Source organism: Acinonyx jubatus, chromosome B2 (genome assembly GCF_027475565.1).
Source record: "Acinonyx jubatus isolate Ajub_Pintada_27869175 chromosome B2, VMU_Ajub_asm_v1.0, whole genome shotgun sequence".
NCBI lineage: Eukaryota > Metazoa > Chordata > Mammalia > Carnivora > Felidae > Acinonyx > Acinonyx jubatus.
This window is the reverse complement of record NC_069385.1, coordinates 74,672,780-74,695,069: the sequence shown is the minus strand read 5'-3', so window position 1 is coordinate 74,695,069 and position 22,290 is coordinate 74,672,780. Positions and strand designations below refer to the sequence as shown.

The 22,290-nt window shown below is 38.4% G+C and overlaps 1 long non-coding RNA gene across 2 annotated transcripts in view; it reads left to right on the top strand.

Annotated features, from left to right (window-relative positions):
* LOC128315585 (uncharacterized) overlaps positions 1–22,290 on the top strand; it is a 107,611-nt gene that overhangs the window by 44,435 nt on the left and 40,886 nt on the right. For both annotated transcript variants that reach the window (XR_008298488.1, XR_008298489.1), the window contains 2 exons: positions 8,844–9,142; positions 9,462–9,569. This is a non-coding gene — a long non-coding RNA (uncharacterized LOC128315585). The remainder of the gene's footprint in view (positions 1–8,843; positions 9,143–9,461; positions 9,570–22,290) is intronic.

Below are 22,290 nucleotides of genomic sequence, written 5' to 3'. Positions count from 1 at the left end.
AGGAAAAAAACTCTTTAAGGATTTAAAAAGACACTACTACAACTTATAGAAGCATAGCTTATTTCATTCTCAATATGTCATAATTCCCAAATATATAATATATTATAGTGGAAAGAAAGCAATGCTTAAAAGAAATGCTGCAATTTGTCCACATTATCTGTATAATGATTCTCATGGCCCCATTATGGCTTAATAGTTAATTTATTTGGTCATTTAGGAGATAATAGTCTTCATGAGGCTGAGTTACAGGTTTTATCTCCACGTAGGCCTCATAGCACAAAGAGATATTCTTCTGCATGATTGAAACCTGTACTCATAGCCTGATATTCCAACTTGCAAATGAATGATGATGATCACAAGAACAATGAACAGAAAGTGGGGGGAATATTTTGTACCAATCAATTCTCATGAGTATAAGAAAATCCAAGTGCATGTTTTTCTCTGAGTAGGTAAATAGTATTATTTTCCTGTGCAAAAGGCTATTTTTAAAAATGTGAGTGGAATAAATTGTCATGTGAAGAAAGAGCAATGTAACATACAAATTCTAGTAATACACACTTAGTGTTTGTATTAGTTTCTTGGGGCTACCATAACAAATTATCACAGGCTGAAACAACACAATTTTATTATCTCACAGTTTTGGAGGCTAGAAGTCCAAAATCAAGGTGTTAACAAGGCTATGCTCTCCCTGAAGGCTCTAGGGGAGGATCCTTCTTTGCCTCTTCTTAGCTTCTGGGGGTTGCCAGCAATCTTTGTCTTTCCTTGGCTTGTGTCAGCCTAAATCCAATCTCTGCCTCTGTCATCTCATGGTCATCTTCCCTGTGTGTCTGTGTCCAAATTTGCTTCTTTTTATAAGGACACCAGTCATACTGGATATAGGCCGTGACCTCATCTTACCTTATCCACAAAGACCCTATTTCCAAATAAGGTCATGTTCACAAAGTTCTGAGTGGACATGAATTTTATGGGGACACTATTCAATCCATTATCATGTCTGTCACCCTAACTGCTCAAGGGTTGGTTCATCTCTTAGGGGTTCTTTTAAGCGATTTTATTTCTTTTCTTCTTTAATATTTTATTTCTCTTTTTAGCCTCTTTTCTTTTCCTTATTTGATTTACTCATCTGGGGAGAAAGATTTAAGTTACACTGTTTTGGCGATTACACTGCAGACAGGCTTTGTCTGTGGGACAAGTGGTTTGTCACCCCCACCTCCACCCCATGTGGTATAGACTTACGTTTTCACTATCTCTTTGCTCTATGGAAGATATGGGTTGCTGGAGAAAGAAGATTTCAGTGAATGATGAGCCGCCAGCAGGCTTCTCCACATGGTGTGTTATAGTCCAGAGACCTTGATGAGATACCCAGCCAGGTAATTCCCAGCTCTCTGTTGCCCACCCCACAACTTCCTCCTTCCTCGTGTTCTCTTCCTTGAAGCTACTCCTCAGAGGATATCCTTGGCAAACAGACTTCCTTTTAGCCCCACCTAATATATCACTTTTAAAAAGTCTCACAATTCTTGCCCATTTCCCAGCATATGTATATTAACAGTATTAAACATGTAGAGTCGACGGTTTGTTGGAAAGGAGAGGAGCCATGGAAGCAGAGAGAGAGAATCTTATATTTCCAGTCCCTCTCTGTTTAGCCTCTTCCCCACCCTTCCCCAAGTAAGGAAGGGTTGTCAAGCCAGTTGTTCAGTTGGGGATGATTGATTGGTGGTCTGATGATCAGAGTTATTGTGTTCATGCTCACGCATTCATGGGCTCTCTTCCATGGTCCTCCATTGGGCTACTATGCAATGAGATGCCCAAATGCGTCTGGTTTCTCCATCAAAGCATGCCTCTACTTGTCAGTCATCATTTTGATTTCTGTACCGTATGACTGGTCAGAAGATGGTAACAGCCTAATATGGATTGGGGGTTAGGGATAAGAAGAGGTTCCACTTAGCTGTTTAGACTATGCTGCATGCACAATCCAACCTACTTTAACCTTCACTTCACACTGGATGTGATTGGGCAGGGCTAAGCCAATAAAAGAGAAACAAAACTCCTAGTGCTTTGCACTTTGCTTCCCTTTTACGTGTGTGTGTGTTAGCACTTGTGTCTCAGCAGGAGCCTCTGAGGAAGGGTGATTGTGGGTGAAGAATATGCATATTTTGGATCCTTTAGCCAAATATCCTGAACAACCCAGCAACACTTCTCTAACAAGTATGTTATAAACAATGTCTAGAATAAGAGAGCTGCTTTGTGGACTTAACGTATCTAGGCCATTTATTCGTTCAAATAACTGGGAATTTTGGCAGCCCGTGTTTGATCCCAGGCAGGCCATTTCAAAGGTGAAACTGTTACATTGTTACTGGAGATATGCAGCATGTACTTTGAAAGCAGCTTTACACGTATTTATTGCATTGATGCACAACAAAAGATAATATCATTTTTAGTGGCTCTGACTAATATGTTACTAGCTGGTCATTAGAACCTAATGCTTATGTCTGTATAATACTTCATTTTTACAGGACACAACACTCTTTTAATAATGGTTTTAATTAAACATTTTTTATTGAACATATTCAGTGACAAGCTTGGAAATTGTGACAATATTTTACATCCTGTCATTAATTGAATATATATTGGAATCTAGTTCTTTGTATTATCAAAACAAAGGTTATTATAATTGTGAAGAATTTTATTTTTGAAAGATCTATTATAGGATCATTGGTTAAATTGGAACTTAGAAATGCAGATCATTTCAAGTTATACTAAAATATATATTAAACCATTAAAGTCATTAAAACCAGCAGGATTCTTAACTATCTTAAATGGGTTGGCTGAACAAATGCTAAGTTTAAAAATCTCAATATATACAAAACTTTGACATAATAAAATAAGTGTTTGCTCTATTTCATAAAAATAAGAGGATGATATTTTTAAGGAATTGAAATTTTATTTATATCCAAGTTTAGTCATTTGGTTACTCATTTAACAAAAAAAGCCAGACTGATATAAAGATTATTAGAAATATATATAAACAAAACTATTAGAAATATTTTGTTACAGGTAGCATACAATTATTACCTGTAAATTAGTATAGCCATGGCTGACAGATTTGATATAGAGAAAAATTTTCCATAAATTGGGAAGAAAGTGAGAAACATGATTTTGTGGGGCCTTTGTTCCAGAAGTTAAGTGTACTATTTGATGGGACAAACTGCTACTTGCTTTTACCCACAAGAACATGAAAAATTTGCTGCTCTAATATCATTAGTAAAAGTGCATTGATAATTGCTTGTCTGTAAGGTTATCTTTGCTGAAACTGGTGACAAAGTTCTTATGTAAATTTTACTTACAAATATACATGTATGTCCCACGATGTATCAAAAGCAGCATCTCTTTGGGCACCTGGGTGGCTCAATTGGTTGAGCATCTGACTCTTGATTTCAGCTCAGGTCATGCATGATCTTGTGGTTAGTGAGATCAAGCCCTGCATCAGGCTCTGTGCTGATAGCATGGCCTGCTTGGGATTCTCTGTCTCCCTCTCTGCCCCTCCCCCATTCATGCTTGCTTTCTCTCTCAAAATAAATAAATAAACTTAAAAAAAAAAACAAAGGCAGCATCTCTTCCATATATTTTACCTCATTATGACTTTGTCAGTGAACTTGCAGGAAATGGCTAGGTAGCTTCATTTTGAGCCTAAGGAAGGAATGCCTATAACCAGAGTCCAAGGGGAGCTCACTGGGGGGGAAACTAAAGCCCACAAAAATTAAATACTTATCCATGGTGACCCAGAAAATCATTAAGCCCAAATCCTTTGACTCCTGAGACAAGTTCTTTTTTCACTCTCATTTATGATGTTATATGCCTCCCTGTGGCACCTTCTGAACATACCTCTCAGTGTGTGCTTTGGCATAGTTAAATTTATTGAGGCTGTTAACTGGACCTTGAAATGGTGCGTTCCACTTTGTGGTGTTAGGCAGATTCAGATGTAAAATCTGAACTGGGTCCTTATGAACACATAGTGACTTCAGTCCTCTTGGATAACTTCAACTTAATATCACTGGAAATTCCTTGCATGGATCATGAGCAACATGTGACCCCCAAACTCTTCTCAGTTCATTATAATCTTTCATTTCTTCCAAGGCATCTGAACTGGATTTTTCCCGCATTTATGCTGTCTCATCCCTTAATTGTTTAAAGACATATTTAACTGTATGAAAATGAATATTGAAACTGAATTGAATGAAGATGAAAAATATTTGAAAAGTGTTTGCGTTGCTTGCTTTTTTTTTTTTTTGGCTTAATTGTTCAAGGCTAGTTAACTGCAATGTTACCAATTCACTGCTAATGAGAATGAAAACTGCCAACTATCCCATTCTTTGTTCAAGATCCTGTGCTACTGGGGTTCTTCTCATGGCACAGGCATTGTTCTTCCTTGTATCCATGGCTGTGTCTGTTAAGACCTTTTATACAATAGCCTCAGAACTCTGGTTGCAATTAGAGTTTTGATTAGCTGTCAGTGATGTCATAGCCATGGTTATTTTAAATCCACTGTGCTAAGTGTTTTCCTTTTCTTAATGTACTGTAGAAATTCCATTTCTTGACAGCAATAAGACACTTCAGGCAGTGTGTTTCAGGGCCAATATTGCACTTCTCATGGAGTTAAGACACTTGGCCTTCAGCCTCATGACTTATAACACAATCTGAGTTATGCTATAATCACCCAGATATATACATGGCCTGTTGTGTTTTATTGCTTAAATGGAACCTGTCCCAGCGCCTCATCATCTGACAAGGTGGGAATATAGCCCCGAATGACTGTTCAGATTCCCACTGGGAGTTGCATTTGGTCAGATCTCCTTTAGCCGTTCAGGGGTTGCACTAAAACCCTGGAGGCTTTTGGTATATTTACCACACAACAGAAATCAAAACTTCCAGCATCTCAGTTCTCGCTGCCAGACTGCCCAACTTAGGTTGCCAAATATCTCCCTCTCAACACATTTATTGAACTTTAAAATGGCAGAACAGCATTGAATGAAGTCCAGTAATTTTTATAGGATATATTTTAGTCACTAGACTTTGAAGACTATTCCAACATTAATTATAAAGTTTCTGTGTCTGGATAACATATTGTTAACAGTTATTTTGCAAGTGCTAATGGCAAGATGGAAGAGTTCCAATAATTTTATTGAGGAAGTAGCAATTAAAATGTTGAGCACTACAGGGTACATACAAAATAAAAATAATTTTGCAAACATGGCACTGTACTTCATGACAAAAATGGAGATATACTCTTGATTTTCAAATAGATATGATGATTTTACATTTCCACCTGTTTTTATTCAGGGAAGATCAAGAGGTCTCTTTTTTGTTTGTTTGTTAATATTTAAAGGCGGTGTAAAATGCCAGTGCTCCAGGCTAGTTTGATATTATTTACCACAACATCATGAAATGATTTTAAGACAAGTTGTTATCCATATTTCTTTCAATAGCAAATATCACTAAAATGAGATCATTGGCTTTGTGTGACAATTTATGACTCTGGAAATGCATGAGCTGTCTTTTCTAAAAACTTTCAAAGACCTCATCTTAGTATAGTTTCCCTCCAGAGCTCTCTTGTGTGACCACCCATCTTCCAGACTCACCCTACCACAGTCAGCCAGCATCTTCGGGTCACGAGCCTGTCAGAACCCTGAGAACAGAGTGATGGACAGTAGGAGGCAGCAGGCAGGATGCAGAGCCCTCCAATACACACTGTTTCAGGGCAAGACCCAGAGGGTTAAAAGGATTTGCCCAAGGTCACACGGCTGAGGAATAATCAACGGTGCATGTGGACTCGGTCCAGAAGTGTGTCACCTTTACCACATTGCTTGTGATCATTTTACATTCGGAGTACAAATTATTAATTGTAGAATTGAGTCAGCTCGAATCAAAACAAACTGATAATCTGTCAATTTGGTGACATTACATTTTGAAAGGGATTTTAGACCAAGAGTGCAGCTGCTTTCCAACTTTATTTGATCACCACTTTCTTTTTTAGCCATATTCTGATTGCTATGTAACTCAGGCCTAGGCTTCTCTCATTCATTTGGTGAAATAATTCTTTTACCTAAAGAGTAATCTGTATTTTTAATTTTAGTTTATATCCATAGTTGGAATACTCATCAGCACTGGCTGATGGTATCAACACTATGCTATACTATCACTAAATAAAGTTTCCTGCTAAAATATTTTATTAAGGTTCTGCTTTTGGGGAATCGATGTGCATTCTCCCGTGGTTTTCCTTTGTGGATCATTTCTTAAAAGCACCTTTTCTCTGGGGCACCTAGGTGGTTCAGTCAGTTGAGCGTCCGACTTTGGCTCAGGTCATGATCTCTTGGTTCATGAGTTCAAGCCCCGTGTCAGGCTCTGTGCTGACAGCTTGGAGCCTGGAGCCTGCTTCAGATTCTGTCTCCCTCTCTCTCTGACCCTACCCTGCTCACACTCTGTCTCGTTCTCACTCTCTCTCTCTCTCTCTCTCAAAAATAAACATTTAAAAGACAAACAAACAAACAAACAAACAAAACACCTTTTCTCTGAAGGATTATCCAATCAGGAACCAACTTTTTTTTCCTCACTCAAGAAAAATAAGCATACAGAAACTGAAGTTATCAGGAGTTTTTCATCTACTTTTGCTAAATCAAAGGGATTTTTAGAAACATTTTTATAGGGCAATTCTAAGAAAGAAAATAATTCTCGTTAATGGCGTTTTTTCTTTTTTAACTTACTTATTTATGGAATTAATTATTATATTCTTCTATTACTTCATTTACTCAGTCTTATGGATTCTAAATATTAAAGCAGATTATTAGATTTCTCCTTAGCTTGCTTAACTGTTTTATTTAATAACACATCAAGGGCTTATGAATATCAATTAAATAATTCCTCTAGAGATTCATAATCTAACCTAAAAGCAAATACTTCTCTAAGCTGCCTTCCTGTAAGAGGACTTATCATTTGTTGACTTACTGCTTCTTATGAGAGGATTTATTTTTATTTTTTAAAAAAACATTTTATTTTTTATATATTTATTTATTTTTTTCTATTTTAGAGAAAGAGAGCATATGAGTAGGGGAGAAGGGCAGGGGGGAGAGAGAGAGAGAGAGAGAGAAGGAGAAGAATCTTAAGCAGGCTCCACATTCAGCATGGAGCCCAACTCAGGGCTTGATCCTACAACCCTGGGATCATGATCTGAGCCAAAATCAAGAATCACTCAACTGACTCAGCCACCCAGGTGCCTATATTATTTATTATTTTTTACTTAGTATATATTCTTGGTTTATATTGAGTGAATCTATTACTACTCCACCTTTGCCTTATAAGAAGCAAAGTATGTCTTTTCTTCCTCTTATGCTCAATGTGTTATGATGTATTCACTTAATAGATGCTCAAAAAACTTCTCATAATCAGATGGAAAGCTGAAGATATGTATTTAATTCATCATGTGTTTTTCTTCTTCAGCAAAATTAATCTCAATTCTTGAACCACAGAAACCTGTGTTTAGAAAGAAATAATTATTGATTATATGTAAATGACATTGAAAATTTTTCTGATTTTCCAAGTGATTTTTAAAACTGATAAATTAACACATCAGAACATGGAAGAGGGAGAGGCTTCTTGCAAGAACCAATATAAGGGATAGATAGTAAGCTTTCCATGAATTTCAGCATAAAAATGTCAGCCTTCTATTTTGCTAACATACCTCGAAGAACAGGTACAAAATCGATTTTGAAGTACAAGTTTTTAAAGCTAGAAATAAAACTTGTATAAATAGAATTTGGTTACAAAGGTGACGGTGGAAAATAAAGTAATCTTCCTGTTGGTGGTTAGGCCCCCCGTGGGGCCAATTAGTGACTTTGTCAAAATTGTATGTCAGGTTCTGAAATAGTTAACCTCCAAAAGGTGTACAGTTTATCCCCAGGATGGACATAAGTGATTGGACAAGTGTCATTAAAAAGAACTTGAAATAATAATAGAGGAGTCACAGGAAATAACTGACACTGAAAGTTTTTATGATTAATACTTCAGAAATCTTTCCTCTTGATTTTGTTTCATGTCCTCATGATGCTGTGGCTGTTCTATCAGATATTAAGAACCAGAGTTTGGACTAGACACAGTGTAGCCAATGAGAGGCAAAATCCTCTAGAGTTTAATGGTTTGGGCTTTGAAGACTGACAGATATGGGTTTGGTTACAGTTTCCGCTTTCCTGTCTATGTGAAGTTGGAAAATCCAGGTGTATATGACTTCCTTTTACTATATTGCTTCTAAACAGAATGGTAAGACAATTACAGGGAATGAAAGGGCAGACAGCCTTTCAGAATGTATTCAAAATACGAGTTAAAAAAAAATTCTTTTTAATATTTACTTTTGAGAGAGAGAGCGAAAGAGAGAGAGAGAGCACGAGTGAGGGAGGGGCAGAGAGAGAGAGAGGGAGACACAGAATCAGAAGCAGGCTCCAGGCTGTCAGCACAAAGCCCGTCATGGGGCTCGAATTCACGAACTGTGAGATCATGACCTGAGCCAAAGTCGGACGCTTAACCGACTGAGCCACCCAGGCACCTTGAAAATATAAGTTGTTTTTTTTTTTAATGGAAGGGACATTTTATATTAAAAAAAAAACACGTGTTTCATGATCTTGTCAAATTATCTGAGAAGACAATTTTTTTTTTAGTTTAAATTCAAATTAGTTAGCATACAGGATGGTCGTGGCTTCAGGAGTAGTGAAAACAAGTTTTGAAGATGCTCTTACTGAAAGTGTGCTCTTATTCAAAGGCTTCTAGATGATTAACACAAGATTTTCTTCCTTTTCCAGGGCATATAGCCAGATGACTATATACCAGAGCGTCTTATACCAAGGTGCAGCCAGATGACTGAGTTCTCGTCAATGGAAGGAAAAGTGGTGATATGTAGCGTTTCTGAGCTTGGTGCATAAAAAATCTCCCATGATAGGCTCTCTATGCTCTTTTCCTTCACATGAATTGATGCAGAGGGATATGGCAACATTAGAAATTGTATGTTGAAGCTGGTGGAGCCACAATATGGAAGGAGCCTAGGACCCTGAATCAGTGCCCAGAGGCGAGCCCCAGTTAATCAGGAACACTCATTTTGATGGTAATGAGTGAGAAATAAGTGTTGGAGCCATTATAAGCTTTGCTGTTTTTTTTTAAATAGTAGAAAACAATACTTTAGTATTCTAATTAGTATCTAGTATAGAATTTATTTTCTTTCATAATTTATTATGTATTAACATTAGAAGTGCTGCTTGTCAGCTTTCAATGATGTCATTGCAAATGCATGCAATAGTTCACAGTGAATAAATGTTTATCTATTTGACCACATCATCGCTACACTGATTTTTACTGTTCTATGTCATCCCTGAATTTACAAAAATACACAAGAAGCTAGTCCAACTTCAATTTTTCTTTCACAGAGCCCACATATGCCCCCATCTCCACCTTGACACTGGAATTCTGATTAAAATGAAACAGCAATAGAACAGAGGTCAAGAACTTGGAAGGATTCATATGGAGGAAACCAGGTACAGCTTGATTTAATATCAATATTTCATGTGTTCAGAGAGTGGAGTTTCAGGCTACAAGATAACAGCCCATCATTTTTATGCCCTTCCATCTGTGAAAAGCTGTTCCTCAAAGCAGTGTGTGAACAACCTAGCAGCTTTTCATTTAAGCACCATATTCTGAAAAAGAGAGCGAGAGAGATCTTTTGATGTATAACCAGACTCTAGGAATAATTAAAATCCATGGAGTTTTAGGGCCAGACTCATAAAGAATGAACTTATTGCTAAGGAAAAGTACAGAGCACAAATCTTTAACATAATGAAAATGTTGCCTGCTGCATATACAAAACAAAGTCTACACCATATACTATCTGTCAGTGAAGAAACAAGGGTGTGGATTTAGGAGATAGTAGAATAGGAGGAGCCACAGGAATAAAATAAAATGTTTAAAGTGAGGGTTTGGCAGGGGGTGGAGGGAGGGATGAATAGATAGAACATAGGATTTTTAAGGCAGTGAAAATACGCTGTATGATATTACAATGATGGAATACATGCCATTATACATTTGTCAAACTCATAGAATGTACAATACCAAGACTGAATCCTAATGTGGACCTTTGGTGATTATGATGTGTCAATATAGGCTTCACCCCTTCTAACAAATGTACCACTCTGGTGGGGAGATTGATAATGGGGGAAGCTGCCCATGTGTAGGGATAGGGAGTAGATGGGAAATCTCTGTGTCTTCTCTTAACTGAACCTAAAATTGCTCTTTAAAAAAGTCTTTAAAAATTTTAAAGAAAAATCCAAGATGTAATGCATTAAAATTTACAGGGTGAGGTTTTGTTTAAAAAGTATGAATATAATAATAATAATAATAATAATGCAGATAAGCCCCATTAAACCAAGTCCCATTGTAAAACAGCAAAGCATAAAATAAAAGGGATCCATATTCTCATATTTCTAACAGAACTCCTGGAATAATGCAAGGCGATAGAAGAATCAGGGGTTTCTTTCCCTGTCTGTCTTCCTATCATTCATGTGGCATTGTGGGAAGCATTGGTACAAATCTTGGACCAGGGTCCTTAGGTCCCATCCCAGGTTAGGGACTCATTAGGCTGGTACCTGGCTTCCCATTTAGGTATCCAACAGTACCCACAAGCTTTAAAACACCAGAGGACATTGTGGTAACAAAAAGACAAATTAGTCTGAGGATGACCCAAAGATGGGATTATTGCCCCATTTAGTATACTTTTGCAATCAGATTTTTCCATGGAAAGGCCTTTCTCTGTGAAGTCTATTGGAGTCATAGGAGCAACTTTTCAGAAAAGTAGCTCTTTTGCTGAGTCATACCTAAATCATAACAACATGAAAATTCCAACAAGTATACATTTTGTAAATGAACCATCTTTCTTCCAAAAATGATTCTATCGCATCTCTTCTGTCACATCTCTCAATTTAGGAATTGTAAGCTACTTCGGTATGTCATTCAGGTGAATCATGGAAGTACTTTAAAAAAAAAACAAAAAACTTCTTATACATAAGGAGATGTAACTCTGAGGCGTTTTTTGAGTCCCCATTCATTTATTTATTCCACTTTAACTAAACACCTGCTATGTTCTAGGCCTTAGCTACTAGAAAGACTCAAGGAATAAATAAACAACAACCAACAAACAAATAAGCAAAGCATTTAACAGTTATAGATGTTATGATATGATGTGAAGTGTTGACTGTCCATCATTTTGCTTCATCCTCATGATAACCCTATAAAGGAGGTACTGGTAGGATCCTTTTTTTCCAGATGAGCAAATAGGTTTAGAGTGGTTAAGTAGCCCACCCAAGATGGTAAAGGGCAAGAGCCCAAGTTTATTCTACCCTAGAGTGTCTGCTCTTAATCTCCAAACAATCATGTCTCCCATGGTTTCTACTCTGGGATACTATTGTGTACTCTATTGATGGGGATAAGTGTGCAAGCAAGTAATTTTAATACATCAAGAATACACAATGTGATACTGGAGCACAGGACAGAAGAGAGAATAAATGTGCAAGGTAGAGGTGGGAAAAAGAAATGCTATTACATGGGGGTTGCCAAATGGAGAATCAGGGACAGACATTGCAAGCAGAGAGGCATTGTGTTCAAACCCAAAAAGGCATGAATGAGATGGTGCAGCAGTGATTAGATTCTCAGTATGGAAGTTAGGCTGAGCAGGTAGAGGCCAGATTATTAAGAATTTTAATTGCATGATGAGCACTAGGTGATGTATGGAATTGTTGAATCTTTATATTATGCTTCTGAGAGTATTCTGGAATTGAAATTAAAAAAAAAAAAAGAATTCTAAATGCATAGCATGTTGAAAAGGTCCTTAAGCAGAGATATTAGGTGGATATCCTCCCCGCCCCACACACCAAAACTTTTTGTACTGCAAGGAATAGACAGAAGGGCACAGTGCTGATGGGTGGGCAGAATGATGTCCTTTGTATTTTCATTTTTTGTTTCACTTCTGAAGATTTTATTGTAGATGATACAGTAAGATTTATGTCTTGTAGAAGGAGCCATATATAAATCAGGCATAATGACATCTTCCATGTATTGAAGACTTACTATGAGCTAGTTGCTATGTTGGAAACTTTGCATGTTACTTCGTTAATCTTAAAAAATATTTTTGCAAAGATGCTGCATTTGTGTTTCCCTAGCAGATATCTGTGGGACAAATCTCCATTTCACTGATGAGGAAATGGAAGCTCTGAGAGTCTAAAATACTTGCCCAAGATAATACAACTGTTAGGTAGGAAAAAACAAAAAAAGGAGCTCCAGTTACATTCTGAACAAGGAAAGTAGAGTTAGATGATATTTGCAAACTTCCATGGCTGTTTTTTAGAAAGTCTCAATACTTTTGTAATCACACTTAATATTTGGAAAATGTTGGTCAGGGTAGATTTTCAATCTTCTCATTACGAAAATAATTTTGCAGTTAGAGTATGAACTCCAAGGGAAAATACCACTGATAAACACAGAACAACTCTCTTGTATTAACAGCAATTTACATAGCAAATCTAAGGAGATTGTGCACTACTATCAGATAAACACTTTTTTTATATTGATGTCTGGAACTATACACTGACTGCTTGCCATTCTCTGCAGTGGGAGTTCAGGCAGCATGCAGCCAAACTAAAATAGATTTTATAACATCAAATTGATTTTTTTTTTGGTATTTGCCCTCAATGTAGCACCATTTCTCATATACTTAAAGCTGACCTAAGTTTGGGAAATTTGCCAATCAATTGTTCAGACTTCTTTCTTTATTTTATAACCCATAGGACACTATTGACCAACACAGGAAAACATCTGTTATAAAGAAAGCCAAAAGCTACTAAGAACTTAATAATAGATGGTCACCTTGTCCTTTTGTAGGCACTCCAGAGTTGGATATTAAATTCAACCAACTGAGTTATCTTTAATTAATTACATTCTTCTAGAGGCTGATGCCTCACTTTGTCCAACTTTTTACAAGGTAAATAGGATAATTTGCCTAATGATTCCAGCATTTAGAGTAGAGCTGGGGAGAGAAGTTAGAAGATACAGCACCATTCTTTTTCACTCCTTAGCAGAGAGGTGAAGTTCAGCCAGAGGTCTTGTATAATAGGAGTTTTTAGAGGATATTTAGTGAGGTCCCTATTGGAACATTATCTGTATCGCGAACAACCGTATATCATTTGATAATCATGGGCAAGTTTCAGCTTAGGAAAGACTTCATGTTGATGAGCTTTAAGATGGGGAGGTCCCAATTTTGAGGATGCCAACATACTTCTATCCTATCAAATCCCTCATGTCAGGCAGGATTATCTAGCAGAGGAGTATCGGTAGGGGAAAAGGAAAGAAGCTCACAAGCCATCCTGGACACCAGGAGGTTTTCACACACCCTTCTTGGCCAGAATATAAAATGAGGGTTCCGTGGCTTTCAAAGTCTTTTAAAGCTTAACACACTCTGCTTCTAAGTTCTGTCATTTGCTCTCAGTTGAAAGCAGGGCTTTCCCTGTCGAACCTGTACAGCCAGGGAGAAAGAGTTCCCAACAGAGCTGCCTGCTGCTGTTTTCAGGAATTCTCCATGCTCCTTATGTTCGGATGCAGCTAGTACTGCTCCTGTGCAGCCAATGGGAGCTCAGGCGCCAGCTCACGTGGTTTTACTAGCTGGAACACTTGTAGAAATGGCCTGGCCATCCAAACCCGGCTGTAGTTCTCCATTCTTACTGTTTTAGTTCTTGTAATAAATCTTCCTTGGCCTGCTAATTCATTGGTTTTCAAAATTTTGGGGACGCAACCCCCTAGTAAAAAACAAAATACATTTGATACATACCTGCACACAAATATACAATTAAAAATATTTTTAATGTTTATTTATTTTTTGAGAGAGAGAGAAAGACAGAGAATCTGAAGCAGGCTCCACGCTGTCAGCACAGAGCCTGAAGTGGGGCTCCAACTCATGAACGATGAGATCATGACCTGAGCTGAAATCAAGAGTCAGATGCTTAATGGGCTGAGCCACCCAGGCACCCCACAAACATACAATTTATACAAAAATTTCATTAATAAAAGTCAGGTAGGAATATAGACAAGAGTCTTGCCCCAATTTTATTGTAAATCTGCATGCCATTAGCAGAGGAATGAACATTAAATGTACATTGACAGGTAGCTTTGACCAATGAGAATGCATAAATATTGAAAAGAAAGGGATTTGGAGAGACAGTCATTGAGGTACACACAAGAAAGCTGGATCCCAGTCCAACTCAGATTCTAATGACATCAACTGGGGAGAAGCAAATGCTCAGAAACAATACTTTCTGAAGGAGTTGCTTCAAGGGCTCAACTATTAAAACAAACTTCATTTTACCAATTGCTCTTGAGGCAATTGAAAAAAGGACAGATAAAGGCTTTCTGGGATTTCATGCAAGGTACCAACTGACCTCTCTGGTGCTATCAAGATTGACAATGGGAAGAGAGACACCGAAAACATTTGCATAGATGCTGCTGAAGTATGCTGACCCAACTAGGAGACTGATTCACTGGGAGCTCAAATAGCCAACCTAGACGGTGTGCTGAAACAAGTCTCTGCGGGGAAATGGAACTTGACAATCCCATGCATTTACAGTGTACGATTCTGTCTCTTTGTTGGAAGAAATTCATAAAACTCAATTGCAAGGCTCAGAAACAGGGATCTGCTTTAGCTTAAATCTTAAACAATATCAGTAACATGGAGAGTTATTAAAGAATGTTTACTTTCCAAAGAAAATAAATGGGTCACTCAAAACTAAATTCAAATGACTGAACAATATGAGAAAAATTCAAATTTCATAGTAATAAAAATTTTAATTTCTAGTAACAGCTAGCAGCTATTCTTTAGCTTAATATGATTATTATTATCATGAATGGCCAATTTGATTGGCGATTCAGGGACATGGGTATTCATGCTTATCTTGCTGATTTATGGATAAGCTGATGACTTATATCTAAATAAAAACGTTTATTCCCATTCTTCTAGCATTTCTGCTTCTATGAATGTATTTAATCCAAGCATATCACCACAGATGTACTCAAACATTGATCTATAAGGATGTTTCTTGAAGCCTGGCTTATAATAGAAATAGTACCAAAAAAACTCTGTAAGCTTCAATTTTCATGCCTGTGAAAACAAGAATAACAGTAGTACCTACCTCACAGAAGCATTCTGATAATTAGATAAGATAATCTACCTAAAGCACCCAGCCCAGGGCCTAGCAGATAGTAAGTGCTTGTTCTGGTTATTCTCTGTTTGCCCCCCATGGCCTTTCTTAGTACTGCTCTGTCCTGTGCCTGCAGATGGCATCTCCCAACACCTCTTGCTCGCTGGCCCCCAGTTGAGTTTGCCCAGTAGCCCAACAGGAGGTACTGGCCAGAGACTTCCAGGGAGGGAGGAAAGAGAGGGCTTGGGGTATTTCTTTTCCTCTCCCTCCTTATTTTAGAACTGCTTTCTCATCAGCGGCTGGGTCTCTCTCTATCCATGGCTCCCATGGCCCCAGCTTTTTCTCAGTGAGCTCCAGCAACACTATTTCCTTCCGTTGACCTTTAGGATTTCCCATTGTTGCTAGTCTCTGGATGCCTCCACATCCTTTGATTATTTCCGACATCTAGACAAAAAGTATCTTCACTAAAGTGTCTTTATTTTTTTATTAAAAAAAATTTTAATGTTTATTTCAGAGAGAGACAGAACATGAGTAGGGGAAGGGCAGAGAGAGAGAGAGACACAGAATCCAAAGCAGGCTCCAAGCTCTGAGCTGTCAGCACAGAGCCTGATGCAGGGCTTGAACCCACAAACCACAAGATCATGACCCGAGCTGAAGTCAGACGTTTAACCAACTGAGCCACTCAGGTGCCCCTTCACTAAAATGTCTTTAGTTGAACCTTATGGTGAATCTCAGCTGACACCCTGACTAAAACACTCCTTTTGGTTAGGGACAAAGAGGATAATGTTAATAATGGTGATTACTGTGTCATTGTTATAATTATCAACTACTTCTAAACTTTTTTCCAAATCTTGGTCTTTGAATTTCTATTTTTCAGTATACTATCCATTGTCCTGCTTCTGTGTCTTTCCAATATAATTCTGTCAGCTAATACTGTGACTTTTGGTACTTGGTTACTGAGGCTAGCAGAAACCTTGAGAGGTTGGCCAATTTATTCTCTTGCTTCAAGGTATAAAATATGTTTCAAGGACAGACAGGAATCTACACTGCTATGCCCTTCATCCTCTTCATGTAGGGAGAATTAAAATACAGTAACATAAGCCCAAAAGTCAACAGTATGAAAATCATTCAGCACATAGAGTAATGAATCCAATCTTGTGTCACTCTTCTTCCAAGTGGTGGACAGGAAAGGGTAATAGACAAAGAGAGGGGAGCAAAAGTATTGTAATTCAAGGCTTTCTAGAGCTAGAAGTTCCCAACCAGGTATTTAAAGAAGTGGTCACTGGTAAATGGTGGACAACCAGTCTATGGATTGGGCCCTGGTATAGAGACTCTGAACTAGGATTGTCCAGTAGGCCTCTCCCTGATACCTTCCTGAGGCTGAAACTGGCATATTATCGTGGCTCCTTGGGGCTATTTATATTTGACGTTTCTTAATCAGCTCCAAACATTTGAATTGAGTGTATTGCCATTGTATTACTTCCATTTTTCAAAATAAGCCTAAGAGAAACTATATTTTCAACACTGCATTTAAATAAGATTATAGGACAGAACTGAATTTGACTTTCACTTCAAATAACACTGTTGACTATATCTGCAAACTAGCCAAGAGGTTTTAAGAAAATCGCTGTATTTTATAATTTATAAAATGAAACTTCAAGTGATCATACACACATATACACACACATGTATTTACTTTGCCAGCTGTGTTTTTTTGGGAAGGATTGTCCTTTACTCTGAGATAGTTTCTACTTTTTTGGTGTTAAAATAATCTTCCTTTTTAAAAAATTTTTGTTAATTTTTGAGAGAGAGGGAGAGCAGGGGAGGGGCAGAGAGAGAGAAGGGGACAGAGGATCCATAGCAGGCTCTGTGATGACAGCAGAGAGCCTGACTGTGGGGCTCAAACTCATGGACTGACCTGTCAGATCATGACCTGAGCTGAAGTCAGACACTTAACTGACTGAACCACCCAGACACCCCCCCCCAAATAATCTTTCTTTTATAAAATTATAATAATGAGTGTAACAATAGGTGCCAGGCCCTGTATTAAGTGCTTTGGCTGCATGTAGCAGATAATTCATCTGTAATTTTTAGAAGAGGACTATGAGGGGAGTACAGCTATCATCCCCATTCTGAATAGCCTAGTTAAGCATCTTCTCCCAGGTCCCACAACTATTAAGTGTCTAATTTGGATACAACCTAGATAGTGTGACTATAAAGGCTAAATGGTACTGTTTTCTGTTATTAGATTGCAGTTGCTTTTTGTTAACACATTTATTTGGGAAAACTTGTCTTGAAATCCCAAAGTACAGAAACTAATAGACTCTCGTCTCCATTCACTGTATCTGCTCCTGCATTGCACATAGCCTTGATAGCAGGAGATAGTGTGGGTGGGCTTGAGATGCCTTGTCTGGACCACTGCCTTTCCTGAGGGGTCAGCACAGTCAAGGATTGTAAAGGTAGGTGAGATTCTGATAGCACTACAGAGCCTTCCACAAAGTCACTGACCACAGCACCAAAAGAACCAAAGAGGGAGGCTTTGTAGCTTTCATGACACCATGGTGTGGTGTTGTTAACTTGGTGCTATCACCAACCCCCATTGCAAAGAACACCACCATTACCATAAGAAAGCAAACCTTACTGAAGCAGCACATGCTGACAAAATATGGCCAGGGTCCAGGAAGCTGTTTGTAGAAACCACACCCAGCTGAGAGCCCTCACCCCAGCTGGAGAGTCTGGTTATTGTTTGGATCAGCTTGTAAGGTCCCTGTGGGACTCCTTTGCTCTGTGTGATGGTAGCCGTAGAATACAGACTCTGGGAAGTAGGGTCTCTCATGCTGCTACATCCCTCACCTAATATAGGGGCAATGTATTCTTGCCAGGTGTGATGTAGTATGAAAGGTTAAGTTGTCTCAATTAGTCTGTGCATGTTCCAGAAGTTTACTCTAATAAAGTAAAAGTATTCTAAATGAAGCTTTTCCTAGAGTTGGGGCTTGAGGGGAATTTGGAAGCTACCTACTCCATCCTGCCAGTACAGAGAAGAACATCTATACTAAACCACAAATAAATGAACTAAAAACCAGGCAGAACGTTGGTTCTCTAGTTACATAGAAACATGAATCATCAACCAAACAGTATAATACATAGTATAGAAAATTCTGCTATTCAGTCATCATCCATATGGGTCATAAAAAGGGCAAATACATACATGAGCAAATGTGTATATTGTATGTATATGAAGACAGCTTTGTGCTCTCACCTGGGAATCTACATCTTTTTATTCAAATCTAGCCATGCTCTTTTTATTGCCAATAACACACTGCTTAGAGCTGTTCTTTAGTGTTTGCTTTTATTCCACACCAATAATGCAATGTTTGAAGTTGTCCTTTAATGTGCCTTTATTATTAATAATAGCTGCCATTGACCAAGCCCCTACTTTAGGTCAGCACCATTCTGAGCAATTTATACTTACTATCACCTTTATTTATTATAGCAACTCCAAAATGCAGGAACTATATTCACATCTTAAAAATTAAAAAATAAAGTTGAAAAGTTATAATTTCCCTAAGGTCAGGATGTCAGGACCACAGTTGGTATTTAAACTAAGCAAGTCTTTCTGACTCTAAGATCCACTCTCTTTCCACTACCCCAAGGCTCTCTCTTTTCAAACAATTATTCTCCAATGTGTAAAATCATTGTACTTCTGCTGCTAAGACAGCAGCTGTAGAAGTATCCTGACCCTTCCTAGCCCCACAAGGCCTATCCAGCTTAGGGGCTGAGCCACAGGACCAAGCCTGGACTCTTGCTGCTCCCCAGGTATTGGATAAGATTACAGATCTAAGGTCTTAGAGATCTGGTTGTGCCAGTTAGTGACAAGTAGGTGTTGACAAAATTAGTCTTATGATTGCTTAAAGAAATAAGTTTACTCATTTTATAACCATACAGAAAAAGTTAGTTGATAGAACTTTGGTTTGTGACCAACTTTGTCACATGGAAAGTATCTTGATTTTGGTGCTTTAGTTTTATGTCAGTTCCCTATTGGGAAGTCTGATCTTATGATAGTAGAGTTGGGTGCCAGATCTGTAAAACCAAAGGAAAACTTGAATATGTGGTGGGTTTCAGTGAGTCAGGGTGATCTTGGTATTCTTCCACAGCACAAATTTGTTTTTCTGAAATGGTCCATGCCTTTGGTCATATGGCAAATAATCTAGATAATAGACTTGAGAATTTTTGATGATGCTTCTGTCATGCTTAAACAGAAAATTTTACTTTAATTTGGAAATATAGCCTAAAAAGCAGATTTCATGATGCAGTTTTGAAATTTATTTCAACAAATACTTATTGAGCATGTACTATGTGTCCTAGGTGCTGGAGATAAAACAGTGCACAAAACTGATAAAAGTTCCTATGTTCATGTAGCTTATGGCCTATTGCAGGAAGGTAGACAATAAGCAAATAAATAAAACACATAGTATATCCAATGATGCCAATCCAGTACTATGGAGAAAAGAAAATCAGCGAAAAGTAGTGAAGAGTGATGGGGTGGGAGGAATATTGCAACTTTTTATAAGGTTATCAGGGAAGGCCTCATTGAGAGAGTGAATCTTGAGCCAAGACATGCAAGAGCTGAAGGTATAAGACAGGTGGATATCAGAGGGCACAAAGTATGAAGGCCCAGAAAGTGTGCCTGGCATGTTGGAGAGTTGGCAGGATGGCCAAGAGGGATAAACTGGGCAATGAGAGAGCAATAGATCAGTGAGAGAGGCAATGTGTCTCTGTGAACTGTGGTATAAACTTTGGCTTTTTCTCTGCGTTGAAGAAGCCACTGGAGGGGTTTAAATAAAGAAAGTACTTATAAACAGGATTCTCTGGCAGCTGTGTTGAGAATACATATTATTGAGAATAGAGGGTGACATCAGTATATTAATTTTCCATTCTGTGTAACAAATTGCCACAAAGTTAGTGGCTTAAAATAACATGTATGTATTATCTTACAGGTTATGTGAGTCAGGAGTGGGTAAGTTCAGTTGGGTCCTCTCTAGGCTGCAGTCAAGATGTCAGCCAGGGCTGGGTTCTCATCTGGAGGTTTGACTGTGGAAGGGTCTGCTTTCAAGCTCCCTCTGGTTGTTGACAGAATTCATTTTCTTGCAGCTGTAGGATTCATTTAGCTGTCTTCTTCAAAGCCAGCCATGGAGAAAGAAAAAGAGAGAGTGAGAAAGATAGAGACAGACAGAGCAAGTCTGTTAGTAGTACAGAGTCTTATACAGCATTACATGATCATGGGAGTGACATCCCATTACCTTGCCAAAATGCATTGGTCAGGAGCACATCCCAGGCCCTGCCTACACTTGAGAGAGGAGATTACACAAAGGTGTGAATCCCAGGAAGCTGGGGAGCATGGAAGCTACCTTACAGTGTGTCACCACAGTTAAGAAAAACCAGTTAGGAAGCTCTGCCAATGATCCAGGCAAGAAATGTAAGAATTAGACTAGAATAATTAAAGGAGTCATTATATAATCTTACTTGATTCTCCTGTGCTGATGATGACTTGGACTGGACATGACTAACATGGATGTGAGATAAGGTTTAATGAGATACTTCAGCAGTGTTGACAAATGAAATGAAGAGTCCTTTTTCATTTTCCCCCCATGTGTCTTCTGAATTCATCTTTTTTAAAATGTTTATTTATTTATATTGAGAGAAAGAGAGAGCACACACCAGCAAGGGAGGGACAGAGAGAGAGAGGGAGAGAGAGAATCCCAAGCAGGTTCTGCATTGTCAGCTCAGAGCCCAACATGGGGCTCCATCTCAACAACCAAATGATCATGACCTGAGCTGAAATCAAGAGATGGACGTTCGACCAACTGAGCCACCCAGGAGTGCCTTCAGAATTCATCTTTATGCAAAATCACACCATTCTTCCACACTTGGATCTAAAGTTCCATTGTAAATCTGAGAGTGCTCATTTGATTAGGTCACTCAATGGTGCAACACAATAGCTTTGGGCCCAATATTGCCTATAGACCTGTGAAGTAACTGGAATATCTCTATCCTTGCCTCAGTCAGGGCCAGAATTGTTATGAAGTCACCTGGCCTTTTTTCTCTGTAGCTTCTTGCCTTTCCACATAAAAAAAGTGGTGATTTTAGTGTTTCTGGAATTTTGTGATATTTCTGCAGTGTTCTCTTTCTTGAGTAAATATGCATGACTCTATTCATTAGCACTGGTCAAGAAATTTCAGTTAGTCTGCCAGCAGGTCTGTCAGATCAGTTTGCCCTCTCTCCTCTTCTATCTGTCTTCTCAACTTCTTCACACCTTTAAAATTTCTTAGAAATATTTTTTGATTCACCTCACCTGCAGACCTAATTGCTTCATGCCCACACAGCCAGCCTAGAATCTCTACATAGAGACTGCTTTCTCTCATAAAAACTTCCCACAGCCTATAGCTCCTTATCTTTTGTAGTCAAGAAAATCTCTCTGACCCCACGCTTTTATGTCCCCCAGCTCTCAGTCTGTTATCCCCAATCACCAATCAAATGATTATTTAATATTTCCCATAAACATACAAGGCTCGGTGGAATACACTGTGCCAAAACCACTATGAAATATGTGTCCTGAAGACTTCACATTCTGATGTCTCTCTGGTTGTTATAAACACATTAGGACAATAACCCTGTGTTGGTGCCACAGAAGAGTGCAGTCCAAGAGGGCAGCATTGCTTCCAGATTTTTTAGAAGGGGCCATTTTAGTCATGTAGCTCGTGTGAGTCAGAATTCCGGTGCTTCTTTGAACAGGCTGCACTAAGCAGACCTGCCTCTGACACACTGCAGCTCTCCTTTAAGCCAACAAGAGCCTCTGGGCTCTGTGAGTCATCCTTTCCCAGGTTATTAAGGCTTAGATAGAGATTGATAAATGACAATCTAAGTTGTTATAGCTAGTTCACTTAACCCTTCATCTGGAAGTCTATCACCCCACAGTTTTCTAGTTCTTGCCAGAAAGACATCTGAGCAAAGCATATGGATGCCC